The sequence below is a fragment of the Pelophylax lessonae genome (assembly GCF_965119305.1).
Source record: "Pelophylax lessonae genome assembly, chromosome: 10".
Lineage (NCBI taxonomy): Eukaryota > Metazoa > Chordata > Amphibia > Anura > Ranidae > Pelophylax > Pelophylax lessonae.
In genome coordinates this window covers 165,071,964-165,085,114 of record NC_138777.1, presented here as the reverse complement: position 1 = coordinate 165,085,114, position 13,151 = coordinate 165,071,964, and the positions used below count along the sequence as shown (strand labels likewise).

Genomic DNA, 13,151 nt, shown 5'->3' with positions numbered 1-13,151 from the left:
TTGTATAATGTGAAAGATAATGTTACGCCGAGTAAATAGATAAACAACATGTCATGCTTCAAAATTGCGCATGCTGGTGGAATGTTGACAAACTCTGGTACTTAATCTCCATAGGCAATGCTTTAAAAATGTCTACAGGTTACCAGTTTAGAGCTACAGAGGACCTCTGGGGCTAGAATTATCGTTCTTGCTATAACGATCGCGGTGATACCTCACATGTGTGGTTTGAACACAGTTTACATACGTAGGTGCAACTTGCGTATGTGTTCGCTTCTGCGTGCGAGCTTGGAGAGACGGTGCGCTTTAAAAAAAAAAAAAAAATGTATTTATTTTACCTTTACACTGTCTCTTTAACCACTTCCTGCCCGCCCTATAGGCTATTGACGGCGGGAAGATGGTTCTATTATCCTGACCCGCCATCATATGACGTGCAGCCTGCCAATGGTGCCCTCCTCATCAGTGCCATCTATCAGTGCCGCCTCATCAGTGCAGGAAAAAAAACGTATCTATTTACAAAATGTTATAAACAAACAAAAAACATTTTGCTTTTTTTTTTTCAAACTTTTCAGTCTTTTCTTATTTGTGTAGCAAAAAAGAAAACCTTGTGGTGATCAAATACCACCAAAAGAAGGCTCTATTTGTGGGGGGGGGGGGGGGGGGAATTACATAAATTTGGTTTAGGTACAGTGTTGCATGACCGCGCAATTGTCATTCAAAATGCAACAGCCCTAAAAGCTGAAAATTGGCCTGGGCAGGAAGGGGGTGTAACTGCCCAGTATCGAAGTGGTTACATTTTTTTATTTTTATTTTTTTTTATCACTTTTATTCCTATTACAAGGAATGTAAACAAGAAATAATTAGCCCTTTAAGGCCATAGAGTCGAGTGGGGGCCATCTTGCCCCCACTCGACTTCCTGCCTGGGACATGGATGAATCGGATCGTTCTCCCCACACCGATGGCTCAGGTAAGCAGGGAAAATGACTGGGAAGCTGCGGAAGGGGGGGGGGGGACCTCTCCCGCTGCTCATAAAAGCTGACCGAGTAAGAAAATACCGGAGTTATGGCAGCTATCTGCTGCCATAACACCAGTATTGAACGTCAAAGTATCGACTTAAAACTGCGGCGGGCGGTCCGGAAGTGGTTAAAATATATGAATGGGGGTGTTATGCTGATATCGCAATATGCAAACCCCATGCTAAAAACAGGAAAAAAGTGTAAGTAATCCAACCACTTCCTCTCTGCAGCCGCTGGAAAATTATCCAACCCCCCCAGGAAAAGTGGGACGTGAAGGGTGGACAGTTCTGAAGTGAACAAGGGAACCTAATGTGAAGGATGGGCTCTGATGTGAAAGGGGGTTTTATGATGGCAAGAGATTTATTGGAGCAGTTTGATTTATAGAACAGTTTTTTTGGCCTATAAAATTTGAAAAAACTGCAATGCAGCTCTCATAATGAAAGGTTTGGAGACCCTGGAGCTAGGAGCTCGTGCTCTTGTCATTTTGCTACTTGCGTTTGACATTCCTGGACACAGTTGCAATTGTTAGCACTTACTGACACTTTGCTTGCAGCTGGACATACCTTGTACAGTCCCCCTGCTTTATTTCAAACTGACCACACTAGTCACAGGAGCACATCCATCTCAGCATGGTTAGTTTTCCAGCTGTACTGGGAGAGCAGCCTGCCTGTCCTCCAAAAGATCAAAATTCTGCTGACATGCATCCTTACTTAACCATTCACTGGGAAGATCAACGTACTACTGTTTCTCCACCCCTAGCAATTTATGTCCCTTATGCAGCTGAGAACAGATGAATGATTTAGGTTTTTCCTTTCACTTCTATTTTAAAGTGAATTGGTTATTTTAAAAAGGTAAGGGTTCACATGTACTTTAAAGTAGTTCTAAACATAAAAGGTTTTTTTTTTTATCTTAAAGCGGAGTTCCACCCAAAAGTGGAACTTCCGCTTTAGGGAGTCCTGACCCCCCGACATGCCACATTTGGCATGTCATTTTTTGGGGGGGGGAGCGGGTACCTCGTTTTGACAGGTACCCGCTCCCACTTCCGCTCGGAGCGCCGCGGCGCCCTGAGCGGAAGTTCTCCTCTCCCCCTCCCTCCCTGCAATCTTCTGGGACACGTCAGAGGTCCCAGAAGATTGCCGGCCAATCACGGCGCGCAGCGCGACTCGCGCATGCGCAGTGGGTACCCGGCTGTGAAGCCGCAAACTGTAACAGCCGGGTGCCCACAGCAGTGATGCCGGCGCCGAGGGAGAGGATCGAGGCTTCCGGCGGCCGCATCGCTGGACCGTTGGACAGGTGAGTAAATGGCTGGAACTCCGCTTTAATGTATTCCTGCCTTAAGGTAAAGAACCTTTCAATAACCCCCCCCCCAACTCTCCCTCAACACTTACCTAAAACTCCTGTTGATCAAGCGCAGTGCTGCTCTCTTCCTGGATTCACAGGCTACACTGATGGCCAATTCGAGCTAAAAATCACAACTTGAGTGATTCACCGCTCTATGTGTGTCTAGAGAGGCACAGTCTGGCTTGGGAACCAGTCCACACGGATGCTTCCTTTAGCACATGGTTTGCTATGGAGGCACTCAAAGAAAGGGAAGAGCAGACAACTTTGGCGGGGGGACTCCAGAAGAGGAGGCAAGAGACTGCTTTGTACAATACCATAGCAAACCAAAACTCCTCTCCGCTCCTCCCAAGACCTCCTGCTCTCTAGCTCCCTTGTCTCCTTCTCTCATACTCAATTCTCCAGAGCCTCTCCCATCCTCTGGAACGCACTACCTCAATCTATCAGGCTATCTCCTACTCTGTCCACTTTTAGGCAATCCTTGAAAAACGTATATCTTCAGGGAAGCCTTTCTTGCCTTCAGCTAACAACCAAATCTTCTACTTTTCCCATCAGTTCATCCCTCACAGTTATGTTTGTTTCACTAGCCCCTTCCTATTACATTGTAAGCTCTCATGAGCAAGGCCCTCCTAAAGCCCCGTACACACGTACCGATCGTCGGCCGAACGATCGGCCGTCTTTTGTCCGAGGGCTGTCGTGTCTGTTGAAAAGTGCAAAAGACTGCACACGAATTTTGTCGGCCAACAACAGCCGACTGCAGAAGTGATGTCATGTGATGGTTAACGTTCCTTGTCTTTTTTCTTTTCTGAGCATGCCCAGTCTTGCAAATCTGCTGTCTGTCGGCCGAATTCTGTACTGACTGGCGAACAATCGGCCGTTCTGGTGTCGGCATACAAAAATTTTAATGTTTGCACGACAGATTCTGTTCGGCCGAAAGTGCGCTGTTGGCGGTCGGAAGCATCATACTAACAAGCCGAAAATCGGCCGATCGTTCAGCGGCCGAACATTTTCAGCCGACAATCTGCACGTGTGTATGGGCTTTAACCCTCTTGTATTGAATTGTATGGTTGCTGTATTGTCTCCCTTTATATTGTAAAGAGCTGCGCAAAATGTTGGCCCTATATAAATCCTTTATTATAATAATAATCATCATAATAAGTCGTCAGAGTTTAGACCCAAACCCCATAAAAAAAAAAAAAAAAAATCAGTGAAATTACTTGAATACTGCAGTCCACAAACGGTCACCTTCAAACTTAACCAGTTCTGCAAAGAAGAGTGGGCAAATATTGCAAAGTCCTAGAGGTGCAAAGTTGTTAAAGACATATCCCAACAGACTAAAGACTGTAAATAAAGCAAAAGGTGGTTCAACAAAATACTGTCATAAGAGGGGTGATCCTTTTTCCAACTCAGTGTTTCTGTTTTCAAATTTTTTTTTTTCCTTGACATGTAGGGGTTATATCTTTCACTTAGATGTTATAGGATGCAGTACTAAATACAGCTGGATAAAACAAACTGTTTGTCTTCATTTCAGACTGAAAAGCATCAAAATGTGATGGGGGGTGATTCTTTTCTATACCCTTTGTATAAACTGTGCTAAATGATCACTTGCTGTTTGGCTCTGAAGAGGAAGTCCTTCAAAATGCATCAGCCTACAGATACCCCCCATCTGTACTAGTGACTGTCCAGTCTGACCTGTCCAGTCCATGGATAAGTGGCTAGACAAGCACTTTTAACTGATGTGTTTGTGAGTAGCTCTGTTTATTCAATATTTATTAAAATATGTTGTGGGATAATGCGCTAGGTCTGTGCGCCCTCTATTGTTTTTTTCTTTATTTCAGGAGCGTTAGGCTTCTTTCAGACGGCCGTTCCGCATTTCTTCTCCGCTGCGGGACTTTTTTTTTTTTTCACAGAGCGGATGACATTTGTGTCATCCGCTCCGTATGCCCGCATATCATCCCATCCGTTTGCGGATGATATGCGGACATAATGTAAGTCTATGTGGATTGCGGATGTCAGCGGATGACACCGCTGACATCCGATTTTCCTTCCTTTCCATTTTTTGAACAGAGGAAAAATAGGGTTCTGTTCCGTTCCAAAAAACGGAACAGAACTGAAAGGAGGAAAATCGGATGTCAGCGGATGGTATTCCGCTGACATCCGCAGTGCCATTGACTTACATTATGTCCGCAAATCATCCGCAAAAAAATTGGATGATTTGCGGACAAGCGGAGCGGCCGTGTGAAAGAGCCCTTAGCTGTACTAGCAGGTTTAAAGCAGAGCTTCATCCATTTTTTTTTATTGTACTATCATCCACATGCCCATCCGCATTGGAATTCTAAATGCCTATTTTTTTCCCCTAAATACCTTATTTGCGATGCGTTGACGTGGCAATTCCGGTCCGGCCCCCTAGGCGATGTCTTCATAAGGCAATTCCCTTGGACTCCTGGGATATCTGCATCATCTATCCCAGGAGTCCACGGGAATCACCTAATACTAAAATCTTGTGTGATTTCCAGACTGGAAAGGACGCAATCGAGAGGAGGAGTTAGGTGCCATTTTTGGAAAATTAGTATCTACCGAGAGGAAGAGAAAGCAGAATGCTGCTTCCCCCGATTTCACATACCTTTTGAGTCATCCTCTGGTTGACAGGTTGCCATAACAACAGGACGGGAAATTCCACTGATGTCGCCATTGCTATGGCAACCTGTCATGAAGAAACAGAGCCATGCAGTGGCATTATTGCGCAGGCGCAAGATCAGGATACAGGAAATAAAGACAAAGTGGGCTTCAGATGCCCACAAACGCAATGGACCCTGATTGCTATCGAGATCAGGTTAGATTTTAATAATTCCAAACAAACAAGAAGGAACACATAACAAGCGGTCCCCGGGTTACAAACATCTGACTTACAAACGACTCCTAGTTACAAACGGAGGGAGACAACAGGAAGTAAGAGGAAATCTACCCTAGGAAAAGGAAATTCACCCCTGTAAAAGTTCTCATGGGAAAAAGGTGTCTCCACTGAAGCTTTATCACCAATCCTGGTTTCCACAAGAACCCAAAATTTTCAAAATCCAGTTGTCAAAGGGACAGAAAGTGAGGTGAAATCTTCTGAACAGGGATACAGACAGGAAAACAAATGGCACAGGGGTGTTAACCCTTCCCTATGATATCCAAAAAAACGTAAAAATTAATCTTTTGGCTGGAGCTACACCTAAAAAATGTACCTGTTCCAATTTACAAACAAATTCAACTTAAGAACAAACCTACAGTCCGTATCTTGTTTGTAACCTGGGGACCGCCTGTAGTGACAATATCCAAAAATGGAGATGCACTGAAATTTCAGCGGCCAAAACTTATTGGCCGAAAATAGTGGAGAAAAAAAAAAAGGTACAGATAATGTCCCCGAAAACGCAGGCATGGGTCATGGGATTGAAAAAAAAAACACATCACAAAAATAACACGGGTGTGTTATTGGTGCATTTTAACGGGGATGAAATAAAAAAAAAAAAAAGTATATATATTTTAGAACTGTCATTTTTGGTTTCAGTCAAGTGCATCGTGAATTTTCAGTACCAAAATTTCCTTTCGGTGCACCTCTCTACAAATGGTAACGTGAAGTGTTAACAATGATGGGGAGCATTTAAAAAAAAAAAAAAAAAAAGAATTTGGAGACTGGAACTTCACTTTCAACTATTAATAAGCAGTTACAGCAAACTGATCCCCCCACCCTTTTGGGATAAAGGTTTTACATGCATTAATAAAAGCTGATAATTTAAAGCACCTCTGTCAGTGGTAAACGGTTTGACTCAACTCCATATCTGCAGGAGAGTTTGTACTTTTGAAAAACAGACTTATGCTGGCCATACACTATACAAAAAAATGTTCAAACTAATTTTTGAAAAACAAACACTCGCCTGTGGGAGCAAACAACAGTACCATTATGGAATGACTGATAAATCGTTCAATGTACATAAATGAATCCATTTCCTGTTTGCTTTTTTTTCGCATATACTACCGTTAAAAAGTTTGGGGTCACTTATTTTTTAAAGAAAAGCACTGTATTTTTTCAATGAAGATAACATTAATCAGAAATACGGTCTAGACATTGTTAATGTGGTAAATAACTATTCTAGCTGGAACCGGCTGATTTTTAATGGTATGTCTACATAGGTGTACAGAGGCCCATATCCAGCAACAATCTCTCCTGTGTTCTAATGGTAAATTGTGTTAACTAATCGTGTTAAAAGACTAATTGAGAATTACAAAATCCTTGTGCAATTATGTTAGCACAGCTGAAAACTGTTTTGCTGAATAGAGAAACTATAAAACGGGTCTTCCTTTGAGTATCTGGAACATCAGCAGGTTTGATTATACTCTCAAATGGCCAGAAAAAGAGAACTTTCCTCTGAAACTCAACAGTTTTTTCTTGTGTGAGAAATGAAGGCTATTGCATGCGAGAAATTGCGAAGACACTGAAGATTTCCTACAACGGTGTGTACTACTCCCTTCAGAGAACAGCACAAATGGGCTCTAACCAGAATAGAAAGAGAAGTGGGAGGCCTCGGTGCACAACTAAGCAAGAGGACAAGTACATTAGAGTCTCTAGTTTGAGAAATAGAAAACTCACAGGTCCTCAACTGGCAGCTTCATTAAATGGTACCCACAAAACTAGGGATCGAGCGATTATCGGCAAAGCCAATATATCAAGGGCCAATCTGCACTTTCCCCGATATATTGGAATCGGCCCCTGAGGTTACCGATATTGCCGATATTTAGGTGCTGTACTTGAGTGATGCCTGCAGCTAGAGGCATCACCCCGGTACCGGCGTCCATAGCCGACGGTAGGCTGTCTTGTAATGACAACCGATGCAGCTGAGAAGCCGCTCGGCTGTTATTACAAGGAGCGGGAGGGGACGTCCCCCCCCCCTCCCGCCGCATTTCGCGGCTCGCCCGGGTCTCCCGTCCCACCGAGAGACCTGAGCATCCTACCTGCATGGCCGCCAAAGAGAAGACCCGATCAAAGCCACATTCGGCTCTGATCAGGTCTCCATGTAAAAACCCGGAAGTGATGTCATGACATCCCTTCTGGGTATTCGGCGCCAGATTCAAAAAAATTACAGTATTCAAAACAGCCACACTTGGCTGTTTTGAATGCTTTTAAGTGCAGAGGAGGGGTTATTTTAGACCCCCAGATCCCTCCACAACAGTACCTGTAAAGTGTAAAAATAAAGATTTTTTAAATGTACAAACATATCGGACAATATTGGCCAATACTAATATTCAATGGCCAAAGTATCAGCAATGAAAATTCGATATTGGTCAATCACTACACAAAACGCCCGTCTCAACGTCCTCAGTGAAGAGACGACTCCGGGATGCTGGCCTTCTAGGCAGAGTGGCAAAGAAAAAGCCATATCTGAGACTGGCCAATAAAAGGAAACGATTGAAGAGGTTGTAAACCCAATTTTTTTTTTTCCAACCTGAAAGAGAAACCCATAATGAGCTAGTATGCATTGCATACTAGCTCATTATGAAATACTTACCTTAGAACGAGCCCCCGCCGTGCCGCCCGCTTACCTCTATGACGGGCGACATGTTCAGTCGCCCGTCTTCTGGGATCGCGGCATCCGGCCATCTGATTGGCCGGAGCCGCTGTGACGTCACTCCCGTGCACGCGCGCGGGAGCCGACTGTCACGGCACGGGGCTCTGAAGAAACGGCACCAGCAGCCGTTCCTTTAGAGCGCATGCGCCAGTGATGTCACTGGCTGCATGTAAGGTAAATATCTCCTAAACGGTACATGTTTAGGAGATATTTACAGTACCTATAGGTAAGCCTTATCATAGGCTTACCTATAGGTACAACTTGCAGAGGAGGGTTTACTTCCCCTTTAAGATGGGCACTAGAACACAGACAGAGGAAGATTGGAAAAAAAGTGTTAGAGGACAGATGAATCTATATTTGAGGTGTTTGGATCACACAGAAGAACATTTGTGAGACACAGAACAAGTGAACAGATACTGGAGGAGTGTGTGACGCCATTTTTCAAGCATGGTGGAGGTAATGTGATGGTCTGGAGCTGCTTTGGTGTGGGTAAAGTGGGAGATTTGTACAAGGTAAAAGGGATTTTTGAATAAGGAAGGCTATCACTCCATTTTGCAACACTATGCCATACCCTGCGGACAGCGCTTAATTGGAGACAATTTTCTCCTACAACAGGACAATGATCCAAAGCACACCTCCAAACTATGCAAGAACTATTTAGGGAAGAAGCAGTCAGCTGGTATTCTGTCTGTAATGGAGTGGCCAGCGCAGTCACCAGATCTTAAAGAGGTTGTAAACCCATAAAAAAAAACTTTTTTTTTTTTTTTTTGCAACCTGAAAGACAAACACATAATGAGCTAGTATGCATCGCATAATAGTTCATTATGAAATACTCAACTTAGAACGAGCCCCCGCCGTGCCGCCCGCTTACCTGTATGATGGGCGACATGTCCAGTCGCCTGTCTTCCGGGATCGCGGCATCCGGCCATCTGATTGGCCAGAGCCGCGGTGAGGTCACTCCCGCGCACGCACGCGGGAGCTGACGGTCACGGCACGGGGCTCTAAAGAACGGCACCAGCGGCCGTTCCTTCAGAGCGCATGTGCCAGTGATGTCACGGGCTGCATGTAAGGTAAATATCTCCTAAACGGTGCATGTTTAGGGAGATATTTACAGTACCTATAGGTAAGCCTTATCATAGGCTTACCTATAGGTAAAAGTTGCAGAGGAGGGTTTAAAGCGGAGTTCCGGGCACAAAAACAGTTTTTCCATAAACATACCCCCGGGACAGTCAGAGATAGTACATTCCACAATGGCTAGCCTCTGATCTGCCCCGGTTCGCACTTACCTGCAAGAAGAAATACTTACTTATAAAATTTCTTCTACAGCGTTGCCATCTCTGTTGTAGGCAGCTGAAGCCAGCGCGATCCTCTTCTGTGTCCTCTTCCGTGTCTTCTTCTCCCAGAATGCGCCTGCACCGGCCCCTCTCGTCACTTCCGGTGCAACGCCGCATTCCTCCACAGCTTCTGGGCATGCCCACAAGCTGTTTAGCAGGGAATGCGGCAGGGAATGGGAGCGATGACGTTCAGCTCCCAGGAATCATCGCAAAGAGGAAGTGATGGCGGAGCCGCGGCACAGAGGGAGGAAGTGGAGAATAGGTGAGTATTTTCTATCTACAATTACAAGGTGAGTAAAAAAAAAAAAAATGTATACCTAACTATCCAATTCCTTTTCAGGTGAAGAAGAGCCAGCGGATGGGCACAAAATCGATTAGGTCGATTTTGTGCCCGGAACTCCGCTTTAATTCCTCTTTAACCCCATTGAGCTGTTGTGGGAGCAGCTTGACCGTATGGTACGTAAGAAGTGCCCATTAAGCCAATCCAAATTGTGGGAGGTGCTTCAGGAAGAGTGGAGTGAAATTTCTTCCGATTACCTCAACAAATTGACAGTTAGAATGCCAAAGGTCTGCAAGGCTGTAATTTCTGCAAATGGAAAATTATTTGATGAAAGCAAAACGTTTGAAGGACAAAATTATTTCAAATAAAAATCATTATTTCAAACCTCCTCAATGTCTTGACTATATTTTCTATTCATTTTGCAACTCATTTGATGAATAAAAGTGGGAGTTTTCATGGAAAACATGAAATTGTCTGGGTGACCCCCCAAACTTTTGAACAGTAGTGTATACCTAGTGCAAACAGTTTGGACGAGAAACACATTAAACTTTCAATTTATCGTTAGGCAAAAAATTTCCAAACTTGCCCTTTGGGTTTTTTTGGGGCTCAAATACGTCACAACCGATTAGTGCCCATTAACTGGCTGAAAAACGAACAAACTTTTTCGAAATGACCGAATTTCTGGCTGGATCACCAGAAGATAAAAATAGAAGAAAGCCTGAAAAAGAAAAAGGAATGCAGCGATCACCAGTGTTGGAAGTAACTGCGTTTAAGTAAACGGCGTTACTTAACACAGTTACTTTTCAGGGTAACGAGTAATCTATCAGATTACTCGTCCTCTCCCTGTAACGCCGTTGCCGCTACTTTCAGCTGCGTTACTGCAATTACATCTACCACCACTAGATGGCAGTAGATGTAATTGTATTCCCCCTCTCCTCTATGACCGCTGTCCGCGGTACTGGAGAGAGAAGAGGAGGAGACTGTCGAGTGAGTCACACTCATGATCGTCTCGGACAGCACAGCGCGCCACAGGGCATAGAGTCCGGCGGGCAGCGGATCGGCGACCCGACCCAGCCAAGCGGCTGTTGTTGCATTGCCAATTAATAATTACTTTTGCCAGCCTGGGCTGCCTGTATATAAAACAAGTTAAACAACATAGTCCAGGACTCCACCCACCCAGGGGGCAGCAAGAAGTCCACCACCACCGACTCCACCAACGCACACAGCCCAGAAGAGGAGAGGAGAGAGGCACAGACAGGCCGGCCTGAGGCCTGGAGGAGGATGGAGCCAGAGGGAAACCGGACAACAGTGTGCCAGTGCCTGCCAGGCCACACCACCACCAGCAAGCACAGCAGGTACCAAAAAAAAAAAAAAAAACTCACAGACTCAGTCAGTCACAGACAGTCAGGACCCCCACCAGCCACCACCCACCACCAGTGTGCCACAGACACCACCACCAGCAGCCAGACAGTCCAGAGACAGCAGCAGCCAGCAGGTACAAAAAAAAAAAAGTTACTTAAATCAGGTCAGGAGGACTCAGGCCCCTACCACCAGTGTGCCACGGCCCACGCCACCACCAGTGTGCCACACCGCCGCCACCACCAGTGTGCCAAACCACCACCAGTGTGCCACACCACCATCAGTGTGCCACACCACCAACAGCCAGCCACCCAGGCAGCAGGTACCAAAAAACAAAATACAGTTATTCAAAGTCAGGAGGACTCAGGACTCAGACCCCCACAGTGTGCCACACCGCCACCACTATTAAAGATCTCATAGAAAGGAATTGCATTATATAATAGTAAAAAAAAGTCGCAGTTACTTTGCTGAGTAAATAATAACTTTTTCAATGTGGTAACTGAGTCAGTAACTCAATTACTTTTTGGGAGAAGTAATTTGTAACTAATTACTTTTTTAACCACTTTACCACTAGCCACTGTGCTTCTACTGCGGCACAGTGGCTCGTTATCGTCCAGCGACGTAGACCTATGTCGCTGGACTCCTCCCGCTGTAGGAGGCGCGCTCCCGCTGTTTTCATTCACAGCGGGAGTCGGGCCAGGGGAGGAGCGCTGCTCTGCCCCGATCGTCGGGGAATCCAGTTCGGAGATCCGCCCGCCTGTGTAAACAGAGCGGGCGGATCTCCTAAGTGACAGGGAGTGACAGATTGCAGAACATCCGATCTGTCCCTGGCTCACTCAGTCACCTCCCCCCCCCCACACGTTAGTAAGCACCAGGCATACATTAACCCCTCCCTCTCCAATAAAATTAACCCCTTCCCTTCCAGTGTCATTTTTACAGTAACAGTGCATATTTATAGCACTGATTACTGCAGTAATGTCACTAGTACCCCCAAAAGTGTCAAAAATGTCAGTCAAGGGTCCGATCTGTCCGCCGCAATGCCGCAGTCCCGCAAAAAAAAAAAAAAAAAAACACCAAAAATGACAGAAATCTTTCCCTTAGTTCGTAAACGCAATAACTTTTGCGCAAACCAATCAAAATACGCTTATTGCGATTTTTTTTTTTACCAAACATTGGTAGCAGAAAACAATTTGGCCAAAAATTTTAAAAAAAATAGGTTTTTACATCTTTTTTGGGGGGAATTTCATATAAAAAAAATGTTAAAAATATTGTTATTTTTTCAAAATAAACGCTCTTTTTTTGTTTATAGCGCAAAAAGTAAAAAATCGCACAGGTGATCAAATACCACTAAAAGAAAGCTCTGTTTGTGGGAAAAAAAAAGGACGTAAATTTCGTTTGGGTACGGCGTCGCACGATCGCGCAATTGTCAGTTAAAGTCGCACAGCGCCGAATCGCAAAAAGTGGCCCAGACGTAAGACAGCAAAATGCTCTAGTGGTAAAGTGGTTAAAGTAAGATGACCAAGACTGGCGATCACATGTAAGAATTGGAATGCTGCAATGTAATGTTTACTTTTGGGTTTAATACTGCTTTAATTAGAAGCTGAAGCTAGAAGCCGATTGGTGGCCATGCACAATTGTCTCCTTGTAGTGAGTGTGACTGTTGTAAAGTCTATGGCAGGGAAGAGTGTGGAGGTGAAAGTTGCAGTCCCCATGCTGTGGGATTTTACACTCCATACACCTCCAGGTAATTCCCTGAGAATGACAAGGTATGAGGAGAACACACACTACACAGCCGCCAGCATTCCCCTCATAGAGAAGACATAGACGGGAGCGGAGTGTGCACTTGGCAGGAAGTAAAGCGTTCACCACCCACATCACTTCAACTGACAGAACCCCCCGGGCTCTCCTCACCCGCTCACCCGCTGAAGACTGCTCATGGAGGAGGTAAAGGACACGCCACGTTCTATGACAGGACAAGCGGCAAACTCCACAGTGCGAGGCGATACTTCCCGGACCATTCACTCTCATAGAGAGCATCAATGCGACCGCAAATGCAACGTCACCATCACACACACCCGCACTGCTGTGTGGCGGAATACCGCCCAGGCCGCGCCCACAACCCACTTATCCCCGCCTACATTCCTTTGCATGACTTGAGGGGCAGGGCAGTGACGTCACGCTGGAGTCTTGGAAGGTGTAGGCGGAGAGGCGGCACGTTCAA

The 13,151-nt window shown here is 45.3% G+C and overlaps 1 protein-coding gene across 1 annotated transcript in view; it reads right to left on the bottom strand.

Annotated features, from left to right (window-relative positions):
* LOC309566002 (uncharacterized protein C11orf24 homolog) overlaps window positions 1-12,944 on the bottom strand; it is a 97,424-nt gene extending 84,480 nt beyond the window's left edge. The window contains exon 1 of the mRNA XM_082271021.1: window positions 12,850-12,944. The gene's annotated coding sequence lies outside the window, so the exon portion shown is untranslated. The remainder of the gene's footprint in view (window positions 1-12,849) is intronic.
* Between the last annotated feature and the right edge of the window lie 207 nt (window positions 12,945-13,151).